Source organism: Dendropsophus ebraccatus, chromosome 3 (genome assembly GCF_027789765.1).
Source record: "Dendropsophus ebraccatus isolate aDenEbr1 chromosome 3, aDenEbr1.pat, whole genome shotgun sequence".
NCBI lineage: Eukaryota > Metazoa > Chordata > Amphibia > Anura > Hylidae > Dendropsophus > Dendropsophus ebraccatus.
The window spans coordinates 160763039-160790683 of record NC_091456.1 but is presented as its reverse complement, the minus strand read 5'-3'; the positions used below and the strand labels follow the sequence as shown (position 1 = coordinate 160790683).

The window sequence follows — 27645 nt, the reverse complement described above, 5'->3', positions numbered from 1 at the left end:
CTCTTTTATAAAACATTTCTAGCCTATAGCAACCAATCACAGCGCAGCTTTCATTTTATCAGAGCTGATGAATATTTGAGATAGATCAGCCATCCCACCTGTGCACCGCCCTATAGGACTGCTGTCTTTGTACATAGCGGGTGCCAACCCCTGCCCCCTCCCCCCTCCCCTATGGATACCACACATTATTCAATGTTTACCTTAACATTATTCAGAAACTCAAACCAGTCACTTGAAGATGATGCTTCCCGTATCCATGGTAACCGCTGACAAGATATCATCATGCACTCATTCCGCTAGATTCCCTAGCAACAGCACAGACACAGTCATCCTTATTATCACCGGGAAAGAAACAATACTCCGGTAATGAGCCATATTTACCTGGAAGCCGGAGCAGATTTCTATCATTTCCATGCAGATGATCCGCTTACTACCTAGATGGCTCCAGCAATTCACACAACAGCCTCACATTACCAGATCGGTCACCGGGAGCTCTCATAGACTTTGTTTATATCCATAAGGAAAGTGGTCGTTGTGAACTGGGAATCGAGGGGTCACAGGTCTCCCGTTCTGCCTTCATCTATGACGCACAGACTACCCCATAACCCCCCACATATACCTGATACATGTTAACATGTCATTGGCTGAAATACACTCTTTATGTGCTGCTACATGTGCGGAAACGCTGCGGCAAAACGCTTCACATGGATGAGGTTTTTCATCTGTGTGCACATGCCCTAATATATATATACTGTATATCATGGGCTTCTCTGTAGCACTTTAAAGCGACTCTGTACCCACAATCTGACACCCCCAAACCACTTGTACCTTCAGATAGCTGCTTTTAATCCAAGATCTGTCCTGGGGTCCGTTCGGCAGGCGATGCAGTTATTTTCATAAAAACAACTTTTAATCCGGCAGCGCTGTGTCTAACGGCCGGGGCTTATATTTGTATATGCATTAGGCTGGCACACCCTCTCTGTCCTTCCTCCCCACCCTCCTCATCATTAGGAATGCTGCAGGCAGATTGCTTTCTATTGTGTGTACATGGGCTGGATTGTTAATACACCTGTGCAAAGCTCAAACAGCAGTAAATGTTCCTGGATCATTCCTAATGATGAGGAGGGTGGGGAGGAAGGACAGAGAGGTGGTGCCAGCCTAATGCATATACAAATGTAAGCCCCGGCCGTTAGACACAGCGCTGCCGGATTAAAAGTTGTTTTTATGAAAATAACTGCATCGCCTGCCGAACGGACCCCAGGACAGATCTTGGATTAAAAGCAGCTATCCGGTAGCTACTGGTGGGCATAAGGAGGTTTCTTACAGGTATGCAAAGAGGCTTGGAACCCCCTTGTAGGGAGTATAGATAGATATACATGACATACAGTGTGACCCATAGCAATCTTATGTTTGGGAATTTGCTTTATGTGTTTTTCCACTATACGGGTACAAACCCACTTGACGTATTTGCTGCGTGAATCAGTCTTAAAAATAAGCAGGCAAAACGCAGGTTGGCTTTATATGATTGTTCTGCGTTAAAATACGCAATTGCGTATTTTTGAAGCATGAAGCTTGTTGTTAGCAAAGCATCAGTTGTTAACAACCTGTGTGAAAAACGCATGTAGCATCATGCTTCAAAAATACGCAATTGCGTATTTTAACACAGAACAATTGTATAAAGCCAACCTGCGTTTTGCCTGCTTATTTTTAAGACTGATTCACGCAGCAAATACGTCAAGTGGGTTTGTACCCTACATGTTATTTCCATATCTGACATCTTGCGATACCGACACGGGGTGTAGAGCGATCTGTGGGATATGATATATTCGATAATATCATCACATACATGTGGGGGGGGGGGGGGAGTTACTTATTTTCTTTATGTTAAGTTTTGTCTGGTTTGATTAGTAGGAAAATGTAGAAAATGGTGGTTACATTGCAGATGTCGTTTATTGCCTGCCCCATATATATTATGCACTAGATACTGTATGTGGTATATTTCAACTCGATATGTACCTGAACTGATATGCTGTCCAAAAATTGTATACCTGATGTGTATTGACTATGTGACTGCACTGCAATGAACGTGTTAATAAAAATTATCTGATTTAAAAAAAAAAAAAAAGCAGCTATCCGAAGGTACAAGTGGTTTGGGGGGGAGAGATTGTGGGTACAGAGTCGCTTTAAGGCTAAGTTCACACAATGTAAATTTTCAATAAATAACGCCCGTTACAACACTGAAAATTAAAATAACCTTGTGTCCTAAGGAATCCCTGCCGGAGTGTATACACTCCTTATACATTCCGGGTGGGATGCCATGCGGCCACTTAGAATTTGACATTGTCTACTATGGTGATTTAAAATGCAGACACACCTGAATGCGCCGTATTTCAAATTAAAAGACGTGAACTTCACTGACAGCGGCTGTTCAGTGACGCACAGAATGGCCACTGCCATACCTTGTGTGAACCCGGCCTAAGTCAGGCATGGTAAAATATTAGGCAATGTTCACACTACATTTTTTTTTTTTTTCTTCTGTATACAGTAAAAAAAAATAAAAAGTATACGTTGCAATGCCTTTTTATTGTTTTTTCTTTTATTATCATGTAGATCAATGGGAAACATATTCTGCTGTATGGCAGATTGCTGTCCCCTATCTAGAGTATGGGACAGTGTGTCAAACTCATGGCCCTTCAGCTGTTGCAAAACTACAATTCCCATCATGCCTGGACAACCAAAGCTTTTACTTTTCCAGGCATGATGGGAATTTGCAACAGCTGGAGAGCGGCAGGATTGACACTTGTGGTATAGGGCAGTGGTGTCAAAGCCAGGCCCCCCAGCTGTCGCTTTAAAGGGGTTGTCCAGTGCAACAAAAACATGGCCACTTTCTTTCAGAGACAACACGACTCTTGTCTCCAGTTCAGGTGGAGTTTGCAATTAAGCCCCATTTACTTCAATGGAACTGAGCAGCAAAACCCCGCCCAAGTTGGAGACAAGAGCGGGGCTGTCTCTGGAAGAAAGTGGCCATGTTTTTGTAGCACTGTGATCTCTCCCTCAAGCAGGCACAGTGATGTGACGTCATTGCCCCTGCTAGAGGAGCTGTCCCTGTTCTCAGGCCTGAGGCCAGAAGAGAGAAGACCAGCTGCTCTCCCTGGATTAGGTGAGTATAATGGGTTCTTTTTTTTTGTTTATTTGCCACGCAGGGGGCTCTATTACTATATGCAGGGCATAGTAGGGGCATTATTATTATATAGAGGGGAAAGGGATCATTATTATTATATGCAGGGCACAGGGTCATTATTAGGATTGTTACTAAGATCGTTTACTTCTTCTGATCCCAGCAAAGCAATGGACAATGTGCAATTACACTGAACGATTAGTGAAAAAATGCGGAACTTGAGCGAACGAACGTGGAATTACAGCGAACGATTAACGATAATTTTAGGTTCAGATCTAAATCAACGATCATCGACATACAAACGATTTTTCGATCGTTGCCTGCAATTACACAGAACGATTACCGTTTAAATTCAAACGATTTAACGATTTTTCGCACGATTTTTCGCACGATAATCGTTTGTTTGTCTGGCAGGTTCAGAAGAAATTAATTGTAGCTGGAAGAAATCATCATGGAGAACTGGGCCGGATGGAAAGGAAAAGGAAAGTGACGCCTCAGATCAAAGAAGACGTCACCTGTGAGTCACTGTATGACTTTTTTTTGTATTTTGTAGAACATTATTGGGTAGGAGTTCCCCAAGGTTAAAAAAGAAAGAGCTTTGTTTATACAGCATACAAGAGAAAAGAGGTAATAGTGAAAGGGTAGGGGGTGGGAAACAATAGTATGGGGGGGGGGGGGCAGTATAAAGGGATTATTATATGTGAGGTGAGACAAGGGGCCATAGGGAGATATGTATCTATGTGCCCAAAAATGCTGCAGCACTCCAGAATTCAAATGAAAAACTCTGTGTTTATTTAGTTATTCACATAAAGCTATTCACTTTATTATTCACTATATATACCAAAGCATTGCTTGGTTGAGGAAGGGGGGGGGGGCAAGTTGACCTCTTGCACCAGGGCCCAGGAGACATTAGCTACGCCCCTGCGGCTTTGTATATATTTCTGTCTTCTTACGTCCAGTCTTTGCTTTGGCTTAAAAACCTGCATCAATAACTGGGATAAAAACGGCCATACAAGTGCATTGTGAAAACCACATCTTTATATATTATTATTCATTCTTAAAGCCCCCTATATAAGATATATGAATTCTCCATTTAAACGTCTGTATCTATAAGTAAGAGAATCAGCTTTTTTTTAAATCTCTTAGACATTTGGTATGAATCTCATCGCTGTTCCTGACACAATCATATGACCCAAACTTGAGTGACTGGCGATAAAAGGGACGAATTGTTCCTATTGGTCTTGTTATACATTCAGAACTGTACATCAAAGGTCTGAAAATAGAATTAACAGATTTGCTTGTGGCAAGGAGTGAGATAAATATAATTGAGCAATTACACTAAAACAGCGGTTTATTTGTTACATTATCTATCATTGTTATCTATGGTTGTGACCATAAACATTACTGTCACTGCCATTTTAAGCAACCGTCCTCCATGTGATTGTAGTCCTCCATGCGACTCCTGTGTATGTGATTTCTATTATATGTGTAAAATCACTTCACTTGTCAAAAAGGACTCCTTACTCTAGAAGAAAAAGCCCTAAAGTCCTTGCCACTAGGTGTCTCATTTCCTTGTAATCTGCTGTTCACTGCCTGTTGCTAGGCTCAGTTTGTCTCTTGTAACAAAGGAACCAGGACAGAATGCAAAAAGTGGAGGTGTAGGTGCTGCTTTGTGATTGTCTAGTCATACCTGACCTGGTGAAACTGGCAGGACTGAATGACCAGTGGCACACAAAGGAGAAAGGGGGGCTCCATAACAACGATCAGAATAGGCTTTCTATATATTATTTTCTAATATTACCCCCTCCCCAGAACAAAAAGGTCTGATGCTTATTTACCCAATAAGTGCAATTTTCACAACAAAAAGAAATAGCAATTGATAGCATATGTTTTTACGCCCTATATACAAAGGACATTAATCTGAAATCCATAGGTTTAAAACATTGAAAGTTTCCTTATAGACCTTACAGAATTAGTCTGTATGTATGAGACCAAATCAGCGAAATTACATTGTTCTTGGCCCTGGAAGAGGAAAAATTCTTTCAATGTTCTGCCCCTTCAGCAATATATAAATAAAGAATGGCACATCTAATAGGAATAGACACCGCAGATAAACATGTCAGAGCAAATCGCCCAGCTACCACTAATGGCCGTCGGCCTTATGCTCCATTATATTTTATAGCCTAATTCTCAAATTGTGAAGCTATTCACCATGTATGTTAAAGAGGACAATCTATTGCCCAGAGGACTTGTATTAGGGTCAGTTCTCACCTCTTGGATTAAATGTGAGAAATACATGTGATGTGTTTTAATATGTGCACCCCCTAGGCCCATCTCACCGGCCTAGAAGACTCAGTGAGTCTGGCATGTAATGTCATCTAGACATTGTGATTGGCATTTTCAAAGTATCAAAGTATTCCTTTATTGGCCAAGAAAAAAATGTTAGAATTGTGAGCTTTCCGGATTCAAAAGATCCCTTCATCAGGCAAGTTTACAAATGAATGTCTTATAGAAACAGCACAACATTTTAAGGATGAACAACCTGTTAACCTTTCATTTACAACAAGTCCTTTCTTTCTTATTTGTAACATCCTGTTTCTGTTAGTCAATCATTTGTAAACTTGTCTGATGAAGGGATCTTTTGAATCCCGAAAGCTTACAATATCTACAATTTTTTTGTTGGCCAATAATGGTCTCACTCCTAAAGTACCTTGATTGAAAGTATTTACCACCGCATGGATTTTTCTGGCTTAGGCTATGTTCCCACCCAGTATTTTGGTCAGTATTTTGCAACCAAAACCAGGAGTGGATTGAAAACGCAGAAAGGCTATGTTCACACACATTATTGAAATTTAGTGGATGGCCGTCATTTAATGGCAAATAATTGCCATTGTTTTTATATAACAGTACTCAAGTACTGGAATGCTGGGGATTTTTAAACAGAGATCATTTACAAATCTGTATATCTTTCTGACATCTATTGGGGGGGGGGTAAGATACTATATAGGACACTATTCTGGGGGGGCTGGCTACTATATGGGGCACTATTGTGGGAGGGCCAGCTACTATATGGGACACTATTGTAGGAGGGCTGGCTACTGTATGGGACACTATTGTGGGAGCTAGCTACTATATGGGACACTATTGAGGGAGCTCGCCACTATATGGGGCCCTGTTGTGGGGGTCGGCTATATTATAGGGCACTATTACTATGTGAGGCACTATATAGAACACCGCTCATATTAGGTAAACCACTCTGCCTAGATTTAGGGGTGCATCTAGGGTTTAACAGGGTTGAGTGTAGGCCCCTTATTTGCAATTGTTACCCGTATCCTTAGGCATCCAAAACCAGATTCCATGTTGTTGGCGTTGGGATATGGTTTGAAATAATTTGTTATAATACGGCTTGGAAAAAGTTTTTTTAATAGGTATTAATAAAAGGTATATTTTAAACTTGTTCTTTGCTCGAGTATACCACATTGACATTGTATACTTTTTGACTTAGTAACTGTTTATTGTGATCCTTTACTATATGGCGCACTATTGAGGGGGACTGACTACTATATGGAGCACTATTGGGGGGTAATGATTACTATATGGGGCACTATTGAGGGAGGCTGACTACTATATGGGGCACTATTGGGAGGTAATGATTACTATATGGGGCACTATTAAGGGGGACTGACTACTATATGGGGCACTATTGGAGGGGACTGACTACTAAATGGGCACTATTGGGGGTAATGATTACTACATGGGGCACAAAGGGGGCTGACCTTAATATGAGGCACTATTATGGGATTACCTTCTGCATGGGGGAAATAATGGGAAAACTACTGTGTGAGGGCAAATACTGTATGGGACAGTATTAGGGGGTACTATTAGGGGGGATACTACTGCATGGGCAACAAATGGGGCATTTTTTAAATTTTGGGCACTGTGGATGGGAAGCTTGTATATACTGTAGGTGGGTAGAAGGAGTTATAAAAGAGCAGCGCCTAAGATGAACTATAGATATGACATGGGGGAAAGCTCTGTGGACAGCCCGGTTGGTGCATCAGGGGCAGTAATTTTGGCCCACTATGTATTCAATTTTGACACCCCTGCTATACAGGGTATATGTTGCAGCCTTTCATTCATGGTATAATGTACTACCAAATATAACCCCAACTGTAGGCTCAAACACAATGGGGGGAAATTATCACTGTTGGCTGTTTTTGTAAATGTGAACCGGTCAGATTATTGCTGTATAGTGGTGGGTGCAAAATGTATTATGATCTTCATCATGACCTGGACAATTAACAGATTTTAGACTTGCAGCTTGTACATCTGTACTAATAACTACCCGAACTGGTAAATATCACAGGCGAATAACTTACGTCACTGCACGAGTGTGTTCACAATTAAGAATACCCTACGGACACAGAAGAGGAACCGACGTCTCCTTTTTATTGGTCCCAAGGAGATGCGTCTCTGACAGATGTTATCTTCCTCTTTATACCCCAGAGGACATAGCAAGCCGTACGCCCCTACTTTATCTCCTGTGTAGTCTCTGTTCTACTTTCTATTTTTTGATTGCTCTAATACTGTAAAATTCAACTCATATTCCACTGATTTTCCAATGGGGAAATTATGATTTTAGCATAGATTACCATAATACATCCATATCATTCTATTTCCCTAAATAGGGTGACTTCATCACTTACTATGAATAACTAAGAACCATAGGCGAACAAGCCTATATCTCCCTGTGTAATAGAGCAAGCCACCAAATGAGCAAAGGCTTCTCCATTCGCTGATATGGTCATTTTGACCTGTCAAAAATTAGCTGCACATCTTCCTGAGTTATAGGGACTTTGTGGCTGAGAGGTGATTGCAGGAAAGGGTCACATAAACGATCTAGCGATTGGTTGTGCAGCTCTCCCCACTCAATGCTTGAAGCCATGTAAAGGGTCTGTATACAAGTGCTGATCTACGAGATCGGTGCTTGCTTACTGTGTGAAGTCAGGCCATGTAAAAGGTCATCTAGGGCCCTATTACATGACGCGATAATTGGCCGAATTGGGGTGATTCGAACAATTATCGCTCCGTATGCCTATGAAACGATCATGGTTGATTGTTGGTTTAGGTTTGGACCTAAAATCATCATTGGCTGACAGGCTGCTCAAACATTGCCACCGCCTAGACTGGGATGCTGCGGAGCATAAGAGAGAAGACCAGGAGCAGGGAGAGGTAAGGTATCAGGTGTTTGGGCAAGGGCTGCATGGACATCGCTAACGATGTGCATTCAGCCCTTACTGCCTGATTATCGGGCCGTCTATTAGGTCCAGTAAACGAGTGCCAATCTAGTCGGCCCATGTAATAGAACCCTTAGAATAAGCCATCAATATCATAATGGTAGCAGTCCATGATTAGCTGATTGATAGGACCACAAAGCTCCATGAATGCCTTGTCTGCTTTGTTGTTTACCAAGCAACTATTTTTTAGGCCCAATAAAAGAATTCTTCTGCACAATATACGATGCCCCAACAATGCTCCCATTTACATCCTATTCTTTTCCAAATATAACCTGTTACCCCACTCTCTGTAACACATTAATGTACACCCTATACGTGCACCTGCATATATACTCTATATACCCTTGTAAAGACGCATGCATGATCTCCCCCTTTGTGCTTCAGGATAGAAATGGCAGTAACAGAAAAACATGACAGGCAGGCAGTGAGCCCCACTGGCTGCTTCCTGACACCTTCTAATTCCTCATCCTCCTTAGGCCTACTTCAAACTTACCACTACAACTTACCTACTTTTGTTGTATACGTCAGCATTCCTGCAGAACAGTATGCTGACATGTACCGCTCTGTACCCACGTCGTATACTGTCATTTCTGTGGACTGAAAGTGGTCTACTAGCGACTATGCTCAATCCATTTCAGAATGCATACTGTAATCTTATGGGACTCCAAAGTGCAGGCACCACGGCTAGTACTGTAAATTTTATAAAAAATTATAATCATTTTTTTAAAGAGGTAATCCAGCCTTAAACAAGGATATCTGATCACTGGGGGTATTACTTAAGACGATATCGAGGACAGAGTCTCTTGTTGAAATGGAGTGGCATTTGCACCACTTTTTATAGGTAGTCCCATCAGTCGGACCCCCTGTGATCAGACACTGTGGATAAGGTATAGAAAATTTGAAGAAATCTTCATAGTCCTGCCCATTACCAAATTGGACTACTCAATAGTTGTTGGTAGGCCATCCATGTAGTGACACATAGAGGGAGATTTATCAAACTGGTGTAAAGTGGAACTGGCTCAGTTGCCCCTAGCAACCATTCAGATTCCACTTTTCTTTCTTCACAGATTCTTTGGAAAATGAAAGGTGTAATCTGATTGGTTGCTAGAGGCAACTAAGACAATTCTACTTTACGCCAGTTTGATAAATCTTCCCCATAGTGAAGTCTACACACATTCATGGTCCACTCTAGTACTACATAGGAGCCACCTCCTTCAAATACACTTTAATTTTCTTAAACAGTCTTTACTGTTACTTACTCTTGCAATACTTTAGTTAGGTGGTTATGTATTATGTTCATGTATTATCTTAAAGTGGGGTAAAGTAAGCAACGTAAGAACATAAAATGCATATATAGTTATGACCCATTACTGAAAATGCTAAAAGCACAGACTATACCTTTGTCTGCCTATAACAAACATACCAGGCATTGACCTTGACAGGTTATTGATCGATAGCTATGTGTGCTCCACTCTTTACACTTCTGGAGTGCTGAAGCACTGTCACTTTCAATGTGAAGCTGTTCTGTGATCCATGAATTACTGTGAGAGTTCTAAATGGCTTATTTTTTAAGGCAAATAAATCAAATGAAGGTCATGTTTAAGGCTGGGTTCACACTACGTATATTTCAGTCAGTATTGTGGTCCTCATATTGCAACCAAAACCAGGAGTGGATTAAAAACACAGAAAGGCTCTGTTCACACAATGCTAAAATTGAGTGGATGGCCGTCATATAACAGTAAATAACGGCCATTATTTCAATATAACAGCCGTTGTTTTAAAATAACAGCAAATATTTGCCATTAAATGGCAGCCATCCACTCAATTTCACCATTGTGTGAACGGATCCTTTCTGTGTTTTTAATCCACTCCTGGTTTTGGTTGCAATATGAGGACCACAATACTGACTGAAATATATACGTAGTGTGAACCCAGCTTAGGCTATGTTCACACTGCGTATGAGTCCGGCCGCATTTCGTACGCCGACGTACATGTGCGGCTAAAACTACGGGCGTGGGAAAAATTGACATGCTGCCGGATGCGTACAAACCGCGAACATACGCCCGTAGTACAGTTATGCTTCCCTAGCTTGTTTCGAAGCGATCTGAGGCAGGTCATTTACTTGGAAATCTTCGCCCAGCCCCGTCAACCACACAGAACCTTTTGGATCAAAAAATCAAGTTCTATTTGGCTGAAATAAGTACTTCGTACGGGACCGCATGGAAATCCACGGCCGTGAGTTTCAACATTTCCGTCCTCAAACAATGGTCTTGTTCATTTTTCACGGCACCGTATACGATCCGGCCGTAAGCTCATATGTAGTGTGCACTGTGCGGGCGTATATCGTATACTTTCAAGCGAACGCATCAACCTCAAAACTACGTGTGTATATTCGCGGTTCGCACTACGGACGGATTCATACGCAGTGTGAACATAGCCTAAAAGTGTAAAAATAATGGATGTGACTCTTCAGCTGTTACTAGTATTCGCAGGTGTATTTCCATAGCCCACTTTTTAATACCAGAAGACTGTAAGACTATTATTATTATTTTGCTAGTACGACTCTGAGATCATCCTGTTCACTGGGATAATCTCTTTAAAATTTTCCAAGAGACGCACCAGGAATATTTTAGAGGAGAATATTCTTTCTGATGCAAAAAAAAATTCAATCTTCAAGTAAAAAGCCTGAGATTTTTACCTTATAGAGGGGGCTGACAACATGAATGTCACTCTGCATACGCTAAGGTGTACAGTTGAGTCAACTTCGAGCATCATTCAAACCCGAGTGTGCAGTATTTGATTTGGCTACTAAAGTTGGATGCAGCTCTAGGGAGTCAAGGAAAACATAGATACAGCCAGAGGCCATGATCACACAACATAATTTTTAGGCCATTGGACGGCTATTTTTTGGACGGACATTATTTCGCCGCAAAATGAAGGCCATCCCAAAAGAAAAAAAAAAATGGCGTTAAACGGCCAAAGTGTAGTAGTGGCCATAGGCTGTAATATATACTCTTTGGGGGACATTTATCAAGACTGGTGTACTCGTATGCCAGTCTTCAATAAAGCCCCGACCTGATTAGGGTGGCAAGTGGGGGATACAGCTGGCATACGCCAGGGAGAAAGCAAGAATCTGTGCCTCCTCCCGGGCATATGCCAGGGGTGCAACGATAATAACTCTCCCCTTTTGAGTGGTACAAAACAATACTAAATTATACACATATTCACAAATTTCATTCACAAATTCCTGCTAGGCCCAAATGTGACCCTTTACACAATAACTCCCTACATACAACCCGATTAGACAATAACTCTCTACATACAACCCGATTACACAATAACTCTCTACATACAACCGGATTAGACAATAACTCTCTACATACAACCGGATTAGACAATAACTCTCTACATACAACCGGATTACACAATAACTCTCTACGTACAACCGGATTACACAATAACTCTCCACACACAACCGGATTACACAATAACTCTCTACGTACAACCGGATTACACAATAACCCTCTACATACAACCCTATTACACAATAACTCTCCACACACAACCCTATTACAGAATAAAGCCCCTATTACACGAGGCGACTGTGTGGAGCAAACGAGCGCTGTCAGCACTCGTTTGCTCCTCGTTACCCGCTAGCAGCCGTGGCAGCAGTGAGCTGATAAAAACCAGGAAGGGGGTGCGGAGAGGTGCGGGGGTCTGCCCGGGTGATTGCTTGATCGTCCAGGCAGCCCAGAGCAGATAGCAGCGGTCTGCTGCCGCCGCATCTGTTCCTCAGAGCGATGGCAGCAGATTGCTGCTATATGAGTTATAGCGACTACAACGACTACAATGATAAGTCAACATCGTTCATGTTCATCATTGTGTTCTGTTACACAGGACAATTATTGGCAGTAACGCCCGATATCGGCCAAATATGGCCGATAATCGTTCTGTGTAATACGGCCCTAACTCTCTTCATACAACCCTATTACTCTCTACATACAACCTTATTACACAATAACTCTCTACACACAACCCTATTAGGGTCCTATTCCACAGGCCGAGCAGGGCCCGATCAAGGATGTAAGCAAGCGCCGATCTGCTAGATCGGCGCTTGTTTACTGGGCCTATTCCACGGCCCGACAATCATTGGCGAGGGCTGCAGGGACATCGTTACCGATGTTATTGTAGCCCTTGTTTCATACATTACCTGTCCAGGTGCAGGTCTTCTCCTTCTCCCGGTTCTGCGCGGCAGCATCAGCTTCGGAGCGGCCTGACTGAACTGACAGAACGCTCATCCAATTACTGGCCGCGGCAGTCCTGGCCAGTGGCTGAGCACTCTTTCAGCTCAGACAGGCTGCTCCGAAGCTGATGCTGCCGCTCGGAACCGGGAGAAGGAGAAGATCTGCGTCTAGACAGGTAATGTATGATGTTTGTGAAATCGTCGCTCGCCTGCCACACACGCTATTCCACGTAGGGTGGCGACCAATGATTTTTGATATGAACCTAAATGAACGATCAGCCGATGACACGATCATCGGCTGATCGTTCTCTCTATTCAACGGAGCAATAATCAGCCGAATCGGGCTGATTCGGCCGATTATCGGTCCCTAGAATAGGCCCCTTACACAATGACTCTCATTGCTTGAGGTATCTTTACAAAAATATTCCATCAGTGAGTATTTATATACATATATTTTTTTTTTTGCTACTCGTATAGCATCATATTCTGCAGCAAAATATCCAAAATGATATTCCCCGTCCCCAGGTGGGCTTGTTCTCATTTCCCTATTATCGCCATGTTCACACACCGTAGAAATGACGGCCGTCCTTACTGAATGGTCGTCATATAAAAGCAAATAACAGCTGTACTTATATGAATAACGGCCTTTATTGCCGTTAAATGACAGCTGTCCAATACGTTGTCATTTCAATGGTGTGTGAACATAGCCTTTTTCAGACACACAGAACATACAAATTCCAATATGTTGCTCTTGAATCAAATTCAAATCCGGGATCCCAGTACTGCGAGGTAACATGGTTGTCATGTGTCGTAAAACCACTAATACAAGTAACAATATTATTTACTCTTGAATAGTACAAAATCCTACTATACTATATATATATATAGTCATAAGTTTCTTTTCACAAGGGGTCATTCATTAAACCCTGATGGGCCCCCTTTTCACATATATCTTCCTTTAAAGTTTAAGAATTACAACCGGATAAGAATTTAACACCCCCTCAAATGGTCTAATGACCATGAATTGGCCCACTGTAGTTTTTTTGGAAAATATCATAAAAATAAACCTAATAACATAAATTAGCACATACTACACTAAGTCCGAAACATGACCTCTCTAAATCCTTGTTATTACAACTTATGTGGTTTACATGTGACATTTAATTATTAGTATTACATATTAGAAGAACAACCCTTTTGAATAACGCATAGTAAAATAAAGTGTCACCAAGCAAGATCTTTCATCAAAGTTGACAAAACCCCTAAAAATACAAACATGTAATGTTCATGTAATACGCATCAGTTATACATGTCAGACTGTTAAATTGACACTTTATGATCCTGATTAGAGATTAGCAAATTTACAGTATAAATAAAGCAAAGACCTTTGTTAACTCGGCTGCCTTTGAACTCTATGCTGCTCCGGGTGCCTGTTAAAGCTCCAGTGCTGTAAGACTTCTCCCCGTTTCCCAGGACTGGATCCAGCTTTATGTTCACACAACATACAATTTCATTAAACAACGGCCATAGTTGAAGCTTTGCCAATCACATTAATTACTATGGAATCGCGACAAGAGTGTATACACTCTGTATCCACTCTGGCCGGGATTCCAAGCGGCTGCACATAAAACTGACACGTCAGTTTTGTGCGGCTTCTATTCATTGAATAGTGGCCGCACAAGACTGACAGAACAGACAATGTAAAGTGCAGCTCCGGACGCACTTTACATTGTCGGCTATGGTGATTTGGAATGCGGGCACACCCGAACGTGCCCACATTTCAAATCAAAAGAAGTTCACTGACATCGGCCGTTGTGAGACACGGCCGTGTCACAGAGCGGCCATGTCATACACTGTGTGAACCCAGCCTTAAAAGGCACCTGGAGCGGAGCAGCAAAGGCAAAGGTAACCAGCTGATAAGCTGACTGCTGAGCTAACAAACTCTTTGCTCCATTAATACTGTAAATTCGCTTATCCCTAATCATGATTATAATGGATTACCAGTTTCCAATATTGCCGATGCATGGATGCCACCTGTCATAGGGTAATGATCCCTTTTTGTCCAAACACATATTTCTGCGGTCAAGATAAGTGACAAGTGGAGATGCTGAACGGTTTGGGTTCTGTAATGTTCTCCTAACACCAATGCTTGGCATTTGCCATAGGATGTATCCATGTTTTTCTAGGACTACATCCAACTTCTGCACCCGTGGGAAGTGAAATGCCAAGCATTCAGGTTCGGAGAATGTTACCAAACCTGAACAGTTCAGCATCTACATTAAACACTAGTCAAGATATCACAAACTCCTATGTGGTCACAGATCTCCAATAGTGCCCTGAATTATCAGAATGATGGTCCATCCAATACTAAGCTAGGGTCCTTTCACATGCAGCGATCTTCGGCTATCCACGGCTACAAACAAGTGCCGATGTGCGAGAAAAGGCGCTCGCTTGCAGTGCCTTTACAAGGAATGATCATTTGCACAGCCGGACCTTGTATCCTTCGTGTGGCCATTGACAATCATTGTTATTGACCACATGTCTCCTGTTAACACAGATAGATATGTGGCCGATAATGATGAATTTTACTGCCAGTCAAAAGATCCAATGAGCTGACAAGCAGGAAAACGCCCGCTTGTCAGCTGATGGGCTGATTATCAGCCGAATGACCGTTTCTATGAGTGTTTGTTGCCGATCATCGGCCCATGTGAAAGGCGAAATCCTACCAAACTATAAAAAAAAATAGGATAATACTTACCTTGTCCCGCTCAGACATCATTATGGTAATGCTGCTGGCCAGGTGAACGTCCTCTTCTAGCACAGAGCTTCACGCTGTTCTGTGCCGACAATTCCCAGCATCCCACTCGCCTACAGGCCATCCCCTAATAACACCCACGTCACCTTGGTAGGTGGGCCCTTGTTCTTTAACTGGAGGAAGGCACCTTCACAGAAGAAGGAACGCCCTGAGCAGTCATGAGCATCAGAAACTTCACGTCCCAAGATGAAGCCAATGATCGGAACGGCTGTGACGAATCAAGAATTCAATGGACTACAGCACTTCCGGCCATAGCACTGACTAAAAGTAAGGTAAGGTCGTTGACTCGGCTATTACTTTATATTAAGATGTTGTGTAACTTTAGGTTTGGTGCTGGACAGGGGAAAAAAAATACTTTGCTGGACTTCTCCTTTAAGGCCCTACTACACAGAGAGATTATCTGCCAAATTAGGCAGGCTATGCTGGGCTATGTTCACACCGTAGAAATGACAGCTATTCTTATTGGACAGGCCAGCGTATAATGGCAAAAAATGACCGTTATTCTATAACAACGGACGTTGTTATAAAAATAATGGCTGTTGTTTGCCATTAAATGATGACTGTCCAACTCACTAGGATAATCCTTGGTATGCGGGCCCTTCTTTGATATGGAGGCATGGAGGCATAGCACGACTGGAGGGAAGCACCGTCCCGGGAGGAGGAGGAGAACATTTTTTGCAGATATCTCCCTGTGTAGTAGAGCTAACGATTAGCCTTTAAACATGTCTAAAAATTATCTGCTGTCGGCCACACGTCTCTCTGTGTAATAACAGATATGTGACCGAGAGCTGATTAAAGGAAAGGGCTGCACTAACAGTGCTAGAAATGTTTGTGCAGCCTTCTATCCAGCCATCTAATTGGCTCTGTAAGCAAGCGCCAATCAAGCTTACCCCGCAAGTCAAGCCATCTAATACGCCTTTATAGGTATACACATTACATGCACATTAGGCTTCAAGACAATGGCTGATTTATACAAAAACTCTTGTTAGTTTACCGTTTTAGCCAAACGATCATACACCATCATCATCTAAAACTAAGTCAGTCATGGTGTCATTGATCAGTTTGAATGACTGTAGTAGAGAATGGTAAAAGGATAATCTACAAGATTGTTCAACCATCAACCTCCTGGTATCTAAAGTTGTATCGCCACCATCTTGAATGAGCTTTTTTAACAGCATTTAACTTGCTAGCAAGTTGGATGAACACAGGTGCAATAGACTGGAGCTGACCCTATATACTTTTATTGAAGAGTTTTTTTAGGCCATTGTTGCCATTGTTCAGAAAGGGAGAAAGAATGAACTGTGACCATCCCCTATTGCAAATAGCCTGATCCTTTCTTACCTATCTACCTGTATCACCTTTTATTGTAATCCTGTATGTGATGAAAAGGAGGAGACAAACAAAAAATGATCCATATAAAACAGGAAGTGCACACTTTATTTCATTAGACTTAGTGGCCGGAATGAAAACTGCAAGATTGCAGGGTTATTTTCTATTCTCTTTCTAAGGCCAGGATGGTGCATAATAAGCTCTGGTGTAAACTATAGTATTGTAAACTATTATACGTCAATACACAGTAGGTTAATGACAGTAAAAGGCTCTTTCCACCCACAGAAATAGAGCTTACAACTGAAAGGTCATCTCCAGCCCAGTACTTTTCTACTTTCCGTTACATTACACTAGATTATATGTAAACTGAATTAAAATTCAAACTGGAAGTTGAATAGTTAATAAAAGAATAAAACAAAAATGTATTTACAGAATTATCCATAAGGGAGTTTCAGTTTTTTCGTTTTGTGTTTGTTTTTGTATTTAGATTTTTTCACCCATGTTTGGATCTCTGTTTTGGATTATCCCTCTTTGTTAACAGGTCCCCTGATAATAAGCTGGTCAGAGAAAAGGAAGGAAGAGGATCACTGCATGTTCTACGGCATGTCATAAAAACCCATAGGGACTATTTATTGCTAGGTTCCAATTCCTTAAAATCATACCTCAGGCTCTGAATAATTTTGTTTGAAAAGCAAGTCCCCCAGCTGCTTAAAAAGTCATGAGGTTACCTATGTTCCAGGATTTATATTGATCCTATGCAGAGTGGAGTTCCCAGCTACAGCAGCAGGACAATAGCAGTACATGATGGACCAAGAAGGGGATATGCATGCAAGGGTAGTTGTACAGTATGGAACATGACGGACAAGGCAGGAGATGTGCGGCTGTATAGGGGCAGTAGTAGTAGTGATAGTAATAGTAGTACAGTATGGAACATGATGGACAAGGCAGGGGATGTACGGCTGTGTAAGGACAGTAGTAGTAGTAGTAGTTCAGTATGGAACATGATGGACAAGGCAGGTGATGTGCGGTGTATAGGGTAGTAGTAGCAGTAATAGTAGTACAGTATGGAACATGATTGACAAGGCAGGGGATGTACGGCTGTGTAGGGACAGTAGTGTGGTGCACTGCTGTGAGGCACGACCGGTCACTTGCCAGATGGTACTGTGGTGGTTGGTCGAGATATAGTTCAGCCAGATGTTGTACTGTCGTGACGCCAGTGCCAGGTGGGCACACAGGTATGGAGGCACACCTGCTTTTAGTGGAGTGGTGAGCTATACCCTTTCCCCTGTGGTTGGTGACCTGCTGGGCGATGAGGGTCCCCTGTGACCCACCTGGACTATCGGCACCGCCACCCACAGAAAGGGGAGATGACCCAAGGATGTAGTATTAACTGTATAGGTGCTTAAGTAATAATCCTGTTACCATAAATAAACTCTTCTTTACTTTAGGAATACTTGATATAGTAGTATACAGTAGACTTGTGACTTGACAATATACTTTGGACTTGACTGACACGACCTGTGCTGAAAGCTTGAGAGGTAGAATAGTCGTGCTGGCTTGGTTGTGAGTTGAGAAGTAGAGTGAGCACAGAGAAGTAGAGAGGAGGATATCACGAGAGTCCCAACCCAAGTAGTAATGTGCTCTGCTGGAACTTTAGAAGTAGAATACTAGAGTAGAGAGAATACTTGTGCCAGTGTTTTGACTTCTTGTCTTTGCACCACCTATTGGCCTCCAGTGTCCCGTGACCCATCCTATGAGGATGACAAAAGCCCCAGACCTTGTTACCTGGGTTGAGCAGAGTAGCCAAGGTTTTCTGGTTACACCCGCTCTGCGAGAGAGTAAGTAGGCTTCTAGCAACTTTGCTCTATCCGGATTAGTTCCTCTTGCTTTAGGATACTGTCCTGCACCTTTAGACTTAGTTCTTGGTGTGGGATAGGAGGATCTCTGACTTTGTCCCCTTTGTGAGTGTTTAGCACTGCATAGCGTGTAGAAGTACAGCTTTCAAGAAAACAGTGATTGTGCTTCCCATGTGTGTCTGTCCACTATCTTACTTCAGACTACACTGGACTCGTCCTCTAACAGGGGACCTGGCATAAGCCAGGGCCCAACTTGACTGTTGTAGGGACCGTTCTGGCTTGTGTCCTCTCTGTACAGGAACCAGACTAAGACTGACTAATGGTGGACGAGGTATGAGATGTGTGGATGTGTAGGAATAGTAGTGGTTGTAGTACAATATGGAACATGAAGGAAAACATAGGAGATGTATAGCTGTGTAAACCTAGTAGTAATGGTGGATATTTTCAGAAACTTGCCCAAAACAAATTCCAAAAGTTTTGAATACATTTTAAGCCATTGTGCATTTATGTTATGGAAATCACTTAGGGTCCGACAAGAGATGATTTTTTTTTCTTTTAAACTATATACATTAAGGTTACAAACCCACTTGCCGGATCTGCAGCGAGTCTCCTTGCTGCATTTTTGCAGGGAGACTCGCTGCAGATCCCGGCCCTATACTTTCAATAGCAGAGAAACTCGCAGCAGGGATGTACATCCCTGCTGCGATTTTGTCTGCAGCCCGCCCCATTAACCCCCCGGCCGCCGGACATTATACATTACCCGGTCCCCGTTCCTGCTTGCTTCGGGGCTCCCGGTGTCTTCACGGCCCGCCCGGCCAATCAGTGCGCTGCGGCGGGGCAGTGCACTGATTGGCCAGTCGGAACGTGCCGGGAGCCGCCGAAGCAAGCAGGAGCCGGGATCAGGTAATGTATATCGCCCTCAGACCCCGGCCGCACGATCGCCCCCAGCCCTGCAGCCCCCGACCGCATGATCGCCCCCAGCCCCGCAGCCCCCGGCCGCACGATCGCCCCCAGCCCCGCAGCCCCCGGCCGCACGATCGCCCCCAGCCCCGCAGCCCCCGGCCGCACGATCGCCTGCAGCCCCGCAGCCCCCGACCGCACGATCGCCCCCAGCGGGCGATCGTGCAGCCGGGGGCTGCGGGGCTGGGGGCTGCGGGCGATCATGCGGCCGGGGGCTGCGGGGCTGCAGGCGATTGTGCGGCCGGGGGCTGGGGGCGATCGTGCGGCCGGGGGCTGCGGGGCTGCAGGCGATCGTGCGGCCGGGGGCTGGGGGCGATCATGCGGCCGGGGGCTGCGGGGCTGGGGGCGATCGTGCGGCCGGGGGCTGCGGGGCTGGGGGCGATCGTGCGGCCGGGGGCTGGGGGCGATCGTGCGGCCGGGGGCTGCGGGGCTGGGGGCGATCGTGCGGCCGGGGGCTGGGGGCGGTCGGGGCTGCAGGGGGGCGGGCAGGATATACATTACCTGATCCCGGCTCCTGCTTGCTTCAGCGGCTCCCGGCACGTTCCGCCCGGCCAATCAGTGCGCTGCCCCGCCGCAGCGCACTGATTGGCCGGGCAGGCCGTGAAGACACCGGGAGCCCCGAAGCAAGCAGGAACGGGGACCGGGTAATTTATAATGTCCGGCGGCCGGGGGGTTAATGGGGCGGGCTGCAGACAAAATCACAGCAGGGATGTACATCCCTGCTGCGAGTTTCTCTGCTATTGAAAGTATAGGGCCGGGATCTGCAGCGAGTCTCCCTGCAAAAACGCAGCAAGGAGACTCGCTGCAGATCCGGCAAGTGGGTTTGTAACCTTAATGTATATAGTTTAATGCAGTGGACAGACTACGGACCCTGCAACTGCAGCTCTGCCTTCTGTTCCCATGTCTGCACTGACAGGCCGCTCAGTCCTGTCTTGGCCAGTGATTGGCTGAGTGCCCTGTCAGTACAGAGACAGGCCAGAAGGGAACAGAAGGCAGAGCGGCAGCTGCAGAGACCAGGGAAGGTCCGAGGGCATCGGGGAACGTGAAAAGTTAAGTAAATACTTTATTATTTTATACTACAATCATTAGCCATTATCCGAGTATCACTATTACACATAGCGGTGCGCGCCTGACATCTGATGATTTTAGGTCTGGACTTAAAGAAATGATCAGACAGACAATGATCATCGCCGCTATTACATGGAGCGATAATCGGACAAATCGGACTGATTCGCCAATTATCCCTCTGTGTAATATTGCCCTTAGTGGTAGGAGATATGGTATTACATGGAGCTTATTCAAATGAATAGGTGACCATGTAATACATGGTCACAATGAGTCCTCTCATAGTAGAATTCAATCTCTTCCAGTTAAATAAATAGGGGTACTAAACAGATGATCCCCACTTCTATGATATCCATAAAATAGTTACAAAGCCACATCTGATTCTCCAATTTTTAGCTTTGTCTACTTTTTACTAGTAATTTTACTTTATTAAATACATTTTTTTCAATCTTTCTTAATTGAATCCAACTTTCACCAGGCAATAGTGAACCGACAACATTCATGTTTCCAATTCTGACTGTAAGCTGCAGGTGAACATATGGCTACAGGAGTGACTCACTGAGCTTGTGCTATATATTAATGTGGCTGCTGACTCACATTGAGTTAGTGTAACACAGGCAGCTGCATAAACATGCAATGGAGCTTAACCCTTTGAGGACCAGGCCCAAAGGGACCCAGTGGACCGCGCACATTTTTATTTTTGTATTTTCATTTTTTTTCCTCCTCCCCTTCTAAGAGTTCTAGCACTTTCAGTTTTCTATTTACAGGGCCATGTAAGGGCTTGTTTTTTACAGGAATAGTTGTACTTTGTAATGGCATCTTTCATTTTACCATAACATGTATGACAGAACCCCAAAATTATTATTTATGAAGATATAAATTGGTGAAATTGTAAAAAAGAATGCAATATGGTAACTTATGATACCTATGTAATGCACTATATGGTAAAAGCGACATGCAACCATTATTCTATAGGACACTCTGAACACAACCATATGCAGGTTTACACATATTTTCTAATGTTATATATATTTTTTTAATGAAATCCTTTTTTTGCAATTACATATTAATAAAATGGGCCTATTGTAGAGCTTATAACGTCTTTATTTTTTCACCTACGGGGCTGTATAGGGTGTCATTTTTTCCGCCATGATCTCTAGTTTTTATTAACCCCTTAAGGACAGAGCCAATTTCGATTTTTGTGTTTTTGTTTTTTCTTCCTTGTGTTTAAAAGGCCATAGCACTTACATTTTTCCACCTAGAGACCCATATGAGCCCTTATTTTTTGCGTCACTAATTGTACTTTGCAGTGACAGTCTGAATTTTTTCATAAAGTACACTGCGAAACCAGAAAAAAAATAAATGTGTAGTGAAATTGAATTTTTTTTTTTATTTAGGGGGTATTTCTTTTTACGCCATTCGCCCTGGGGTAAAACTGACTTGTTATATATGTTCCTCAAGTCGTTACGATTACAACCATATATAACATGTATAACTTTTCTTTTATCTGCTGGCCTGTAAAAAATTCAAACCATTGTTAACAAATATATGTTCCTTAAAATCGCTCCATTCCCAGGCTTATAGCGCTTTTATCCTTTGGTCTATGGGGCTGTGTGAGGAGTCATTTTTTGCGCTATGATGTGTTCTTTCTATTGGTACCTTGATTGCATATATGCGACTTTTTGATTGCTTTTTATTACAATTTTTCTGGATTTGATGCGACCAAAAATGCGCAATTTTGCACTTTGGGATTTTTTGGCGCTTATGCCGTTTACTGTGCGAGATCAGGAATGTGATTAATAGTTCGGGCGATTACGCACGTGGCGATAACAAACATGTTTATTTATTTATTTATTTATTTACAACCTGGAAAAAGGGGGGTGATTCAGACTTTTATTAGGGGAGGGGGCTTTTTATTGACAACAACACTTAATTTTTTTTTTTACACGTATACTAGAAGCCCCCCTGGGGCTAGGGTTATTCCCCCTGGGGTTAGGGTTATCCCCCCTGGGGGACTTCTAGTACATACACTTTGATCTCTCATTGAGATCTTTGCTGTATAGTTATACAGCAAAGATCAATGAGATTGGCACTCGTTTACCTTCAGCTGCTGCAGCCGAAAACAAGCGAGTGCCGAGCCGGGGTCAGCGCCATCTCGAAGCGGAACCCGGCAGGTAATAGATACGGAGATCGCTCCTCCGGGACAACGTCCCGGGGGAACGATCTCCGCCACTAGACACCAGGGAAGCCCTGGATCCGGTAATCGGATGCAGCTGTCAACTTTGACAGCTGCATCTGATTACCTTATTAGCGGGCACGGCGATCGGACCTTGCCTGCTAATAGCCGCGGCCCCGGGCTACACGCGACACCCGGGATCACCGTGGTTCAGAGCAGGGTCGCCGTGCGGCCCCGTTCTGGAGCCCCTTACCTACAATACGGCGTAAATATACGCCCTTTGTAGTTAAGGGGTTAATACCATAATATACATATATATATATATATATATATATATATATATATATAATGTAACAAAAAAGTGCTTTTTTCCCCTGTACTACTGCATCAAGGCTTCACTTCCTGGATATAATGGTGATGTCACTTCCTGGATAAAATTGTGATGTGACGACCCGACTCCCAGAGCTGTGCGGTCTGTGGCTGCTGGAGAGGATGATAGCAGAGGGATGCTCAGTGTCCCTCCAGTGTCCTGTGTCCCTCAGTGTCCTCCTGCCATCATCCTCTCCAGCAGCCACAGCTCTGGGAGTCGGGTCGTGACATCACCATGTTATCCAGGAAGTGAAGCCTTGATGCAGTAGTAAGTGCAGGGGAAAAAGCCCTTTATAAACATTTCCCGTAATTAGTGTATATTGGTGATTGGTTTAACTTTTGTGAGGCAATACAATACTTTCATTAAAATATAATTGCTGGACTTCTCCTTTAAGGCTATAAAAATACACTTGCTAACTAGTCAGTCCCTTTAATGATAAGAGATGAAATGGACCAAAACCAAAAACTCCTTAAAGGGGTACTCCAGCGAAAAGCTTTTTCCCAGTAATTGAAAGATATTACAAAGTTATATAACTTTGTAATATGCTTCAATCACCTATCTGCCTCCCTTCCCCATCTTTTCCCCCCTCATCCCCCCACCAGGAAGTGAAGTAAACTCATTCTTACCTAATGACCGTTGACCCCAGGCTGCTCTGTGGCAGCCATTTTGTGACAATGACATCATCAAGAGGGAGGCGGGTCTAAGCCCTGTTAGGCCAGCCTTCCTTTGTCAGATGGCATAGGTTGCTTAGCTCTGATTGGCTGAACAAGATGTAAGCCATCTAACAGTTTTACAGAGTCAGTTAGACATCACAGGAGACAAAGTGCATCATGGGAAAGCCCAAGCCAGAAAGTAAAGAAAAAAATGAAGACACAAATTGGTGGTTCAGGGACCTGCAAACAGCGGGAAATTCTAATGGAGAAAGACTCTGGAGGATTGGTAAATGTAAAAACTATGTTTGATTGATTTTTTTTTATCAGCGCTGGAGTACCCCTTTAAAACTAACACCCTCCGCTAAACAGCTAATTGCAATGGTCCATTAAACCTTGGAGATCAGCAGTAATAACTATGTGTATCTGCTCATTTCCCTGCAGTGGCCACTATAGGGGAAATGTAGTACTGCACAATGTCCATTCAAATGAACAGGTAACTATTTGTGTTGAGTCCTCCAGAGCAGGATCAGTTCTTTAAAGCAGTTCTTAACCTAGCTTACAAAAGGGGGCAATGATTTGTGAATAATGGATTAGGTCCACTCTTATTATTTATCAGTTGTCCAACTTATATGCATCCCGATAAAAGAAGAGATCAATAACATGTCACCCTTCTACCCCCCAAAATAAGAAAAAAAACTTTCATGGAAGGATTTAAATATTCTTCTGTAATGTGATTAGTATGGCCTTGTTACAGACAATAGCAATTATACGTGTATTGATTTTTCCATTTTACTGTTGTGTTTTCATTGTTCGCTGTGTGTTTAGGTCCAGTTAATTAGCTCTGCTCCCTGATCTTATTATGGACTAATAGAGGGAACAACGTCCTTCGTGTCTGCTCCATTTCAGCATGTTGCTATATTTCTGATGACTGTCTATCTAATTGTTAGCTTTTGCTATTATTATATGAAAAGGAATATTGATTAATTATACACTTTTGCTAATTTTTTAAGTCAAAGATTTCCATTTATAAATACAATTTAAATCTTTTTAAGATGCAATCTTTTATAACATTATGGGGGGAATTTATCATTCATGCCCCTGGTGTACGCTAGGGAGAAACGGCAAATTTTTGCATAAACCGTGTCCCCGACATATCTCAGGGGCAGGCGGGAGGGGGGGGGGGGGGCGGGCAAGGTGGGAAGGTGGCATGGCCTCCTCCCGCACCTGATTTATCATGATTTACGCCTGCTAGCATCTGTAAATCATGGCAAAAATTTACACCTGCTCTGGAGGCCTGGGTCTGCGCCTCTTAATAAATCTGGTGAGATGCATTGGGGGTAGTGAGCGATGTCCGTGCATTATGTCTTCTGTCCTCTGACCAAAGCTGCTGTATCTTTACAGTTTTATTTTTTTTCACATTCCTCATCGGCCATGGCCATGTATCCCTATTACACGGAGCGATGCATCGTCATCGGCCTATGATTTTTCAACATGTTGGAAGACAACGACCAGACGATAATTGCTTCTTCGGCTGATCATTGTCTTTATTACATGAATCGGCCTAGTTGGGCAGATTTTTGCAGGGCCTGCAATATTGTCTAAGTTTAGACCAACCATTCATTTGATTATTGTGGTTTCACAAAATGGCTTGTCCAGGATTCAAAACAGCACCAACTCCTGTCCTCAATTGCAGCTCAGTTCTACTGAAGTGAATGGAGGTGAATTGTAATAACTCACACAACCTGAGGACAGGGGTGGTGCTATTTTTTTAATGAATGCAGCTATGATTTTTTGATGCCGGATACCCCCTTTAAAAAGGCAAAGTAATTAACCCCCCCACCGCCACCACCATAACTCTACAGCAGTCACTTTCCCTTAGCATCTCATAGACGTACATTAAGAAAATAACATCTGGTTTAAACAGCAAGCACTGTTTGAGTCAGGGGGACCAAAGCAAGCAGCATAATGGAGAAATGGAGCAGAGCAGCTGGGTAAATGATAGCGTCGCTGGAGTACCTTTTAAAACTTTACACCTGTTTTTATCAAATGCATAAAATTTAGAATACAAACTAGCAAACTATAGCAACAAAATGTGTCATAGAGCACGTGGTATATTTACACCTTGAACATGAAATAGCTAGGGGAAACGCCAAACCTTAGCTACAGTGCTGTTCTCCCGCTGAAGCTCTAAAACCAAAAAAACTTATTTTCGGGAGGGATAAACCATTTTCCACTCCTGGAACAGAAGAGTTTAGCTTCGATGGGTGCTGCTAATATTTCCTGTCCAAATAAATACCGCCAAGTGTAAAATCTGGAGATGGCGGAATATTAGTTTGGAGCAGTTGCTCCTGGTTTGGTCTGGGTCTTTTGAAAAAATTTTACGTAAAATCAAGGAGACACATGGTACCTTTCATATATCTGTCTGTGCTTCCAGAACATAGGGAAATAATTTTAGTCTAACAGATCTTGAGTATGATAGTAATAATATTCAAACACTGACTAAAGCAAACCTACTCATCTAAAAAGAACGTCAACATAAAAAAAAATTGGAAAGCTGCATGAGAATGGGTCCATAAAAGTAACAAAAGCCACATGTTCTTCCTTCCATCAGTCACATCAGCACCTCATGGGGATAAACTTGTTGAGCTGCACGTCCCTGTTTATTCATAAAGAATCGGTTACACAAAATAATATACTTCATTTCCTCCAAAAAATTATAATTGGGGAACATCAAGGGATTTCACTGTCAAGTACATCTCCTTCCTAAGATTAAGTTGAAGATTAAAGAAATCTTGGAAAGTTTCTGCTGTACAAATCTTAATCATAATATTCACTCGGAAAAGGATTTCAAGAAGAAGCTCGGCCCGAAGGTTAAGATGATGATGGGAGTTTAAAGGGAATTTTACATCAAAACACTGCTAGTCCTTTTGATCAGCCGGAGATAAATATAGACTCACCTTTTCTCTATGCAGGGTCCTGTCTTACAGTAAGGGTTGCTATAGCCCAATATGACCTGATAGTAGTTACTGTTAGAAATAAGTGTGTACTGACATATGTCCAATGATCTGCTTCATAGAAACAGAGATCAAGAAACTTTGCATTGACAAATTGACAGCTCCAGTATCGTGCCCCATTTCAGTGTATGAAGTGCCAGGAGGGAAGCAGGATGCAAGACATCCAGCTTCTTGTATCTGGTGTTCACATTTGTCGTTCCTGAATTGCCGGACATATGTTAAGAAATCCAAAATATTATTCAGATAGATCAATGAGTTCCAAATAAACTGTTGTGTGGGCAGAAGCTGGTACAAGACACTGGTATGTGGGCACACTGTCTACAAGTATAACAAGAAGCGACCTAATAAATCACTTGCTGCCAAACACTTTTATGGGCAACCATTTCCATATGTCCTGATGCAGCATATGGATGTAATAGAGGAGGGTTCCACAGAGGCTTAACTAGAAAATTTTGGGTCTCAATGCTTCATGTATAGTACTGGACACCTTACATAGAAAAAAGATACCGTATGAGCCCTCTTAGGCCTGCTGCAACAAACTGCACCTTCTGCCCCCTTTATAGTTATGCTGATAGGGTTACCCCACTGCATATCATTGCAGAATTGTAGCCAGGAGACAATACACCACTGAAAGTATAAGTCTGTTTGGGCGGGCCCCCCAGGAGCTTGGGGCCCTGGGCTACCGCTCA

General features: G+C 43.0%; 1 protein-coding gene and 1 long non-coding RNA gene across 7 annotated transcripts in view; one reads left to right on the top strand and one right to left on the bottom strand.

Annotated features, from left to right (window-relative positions):
* The window catches only part of LOC138786199 (uncharacterized), a 141646-nt gene that overhangs the window by 28178 nt on the left and 85823 nt on the right, over window positions 1-27645 (top strand). Inside the window, exon 2 of the long non-coding RNA XR_011362197.1 lies at window positions 3593-3695. This is a non-coding gene — a long non-coding RNA (uncharacterized lncRNA). The remainder of the gene's footprint in view (window positions 1-3592; window positions 3696-27645) is intronic.
* Window positions 1-27645, bottom strand: part of PDE8B (phosphodiesterase 8B) — a 139795-nt gene that overhangs the window by 46178 nt on the left and 65972 nt on the right. The window contains exon 1 of one of the 6 annotated variants that reach the window (XM_069963024.1): window positions 8982-9066. The exons of 4 other annotated variants lie outside the window; for them this stretch is intronic. The gene's annotated coding sequence lies outside the window, so the exon portion shown is untranslated. Of the gene's footprint in view, window positions 1-200; window positions 256-8981; window positions 9067-27645 lie in introns of those variants that run through there. One more of the 6 variants, XM_069963021.1, reaches the window with a different exon arrangement.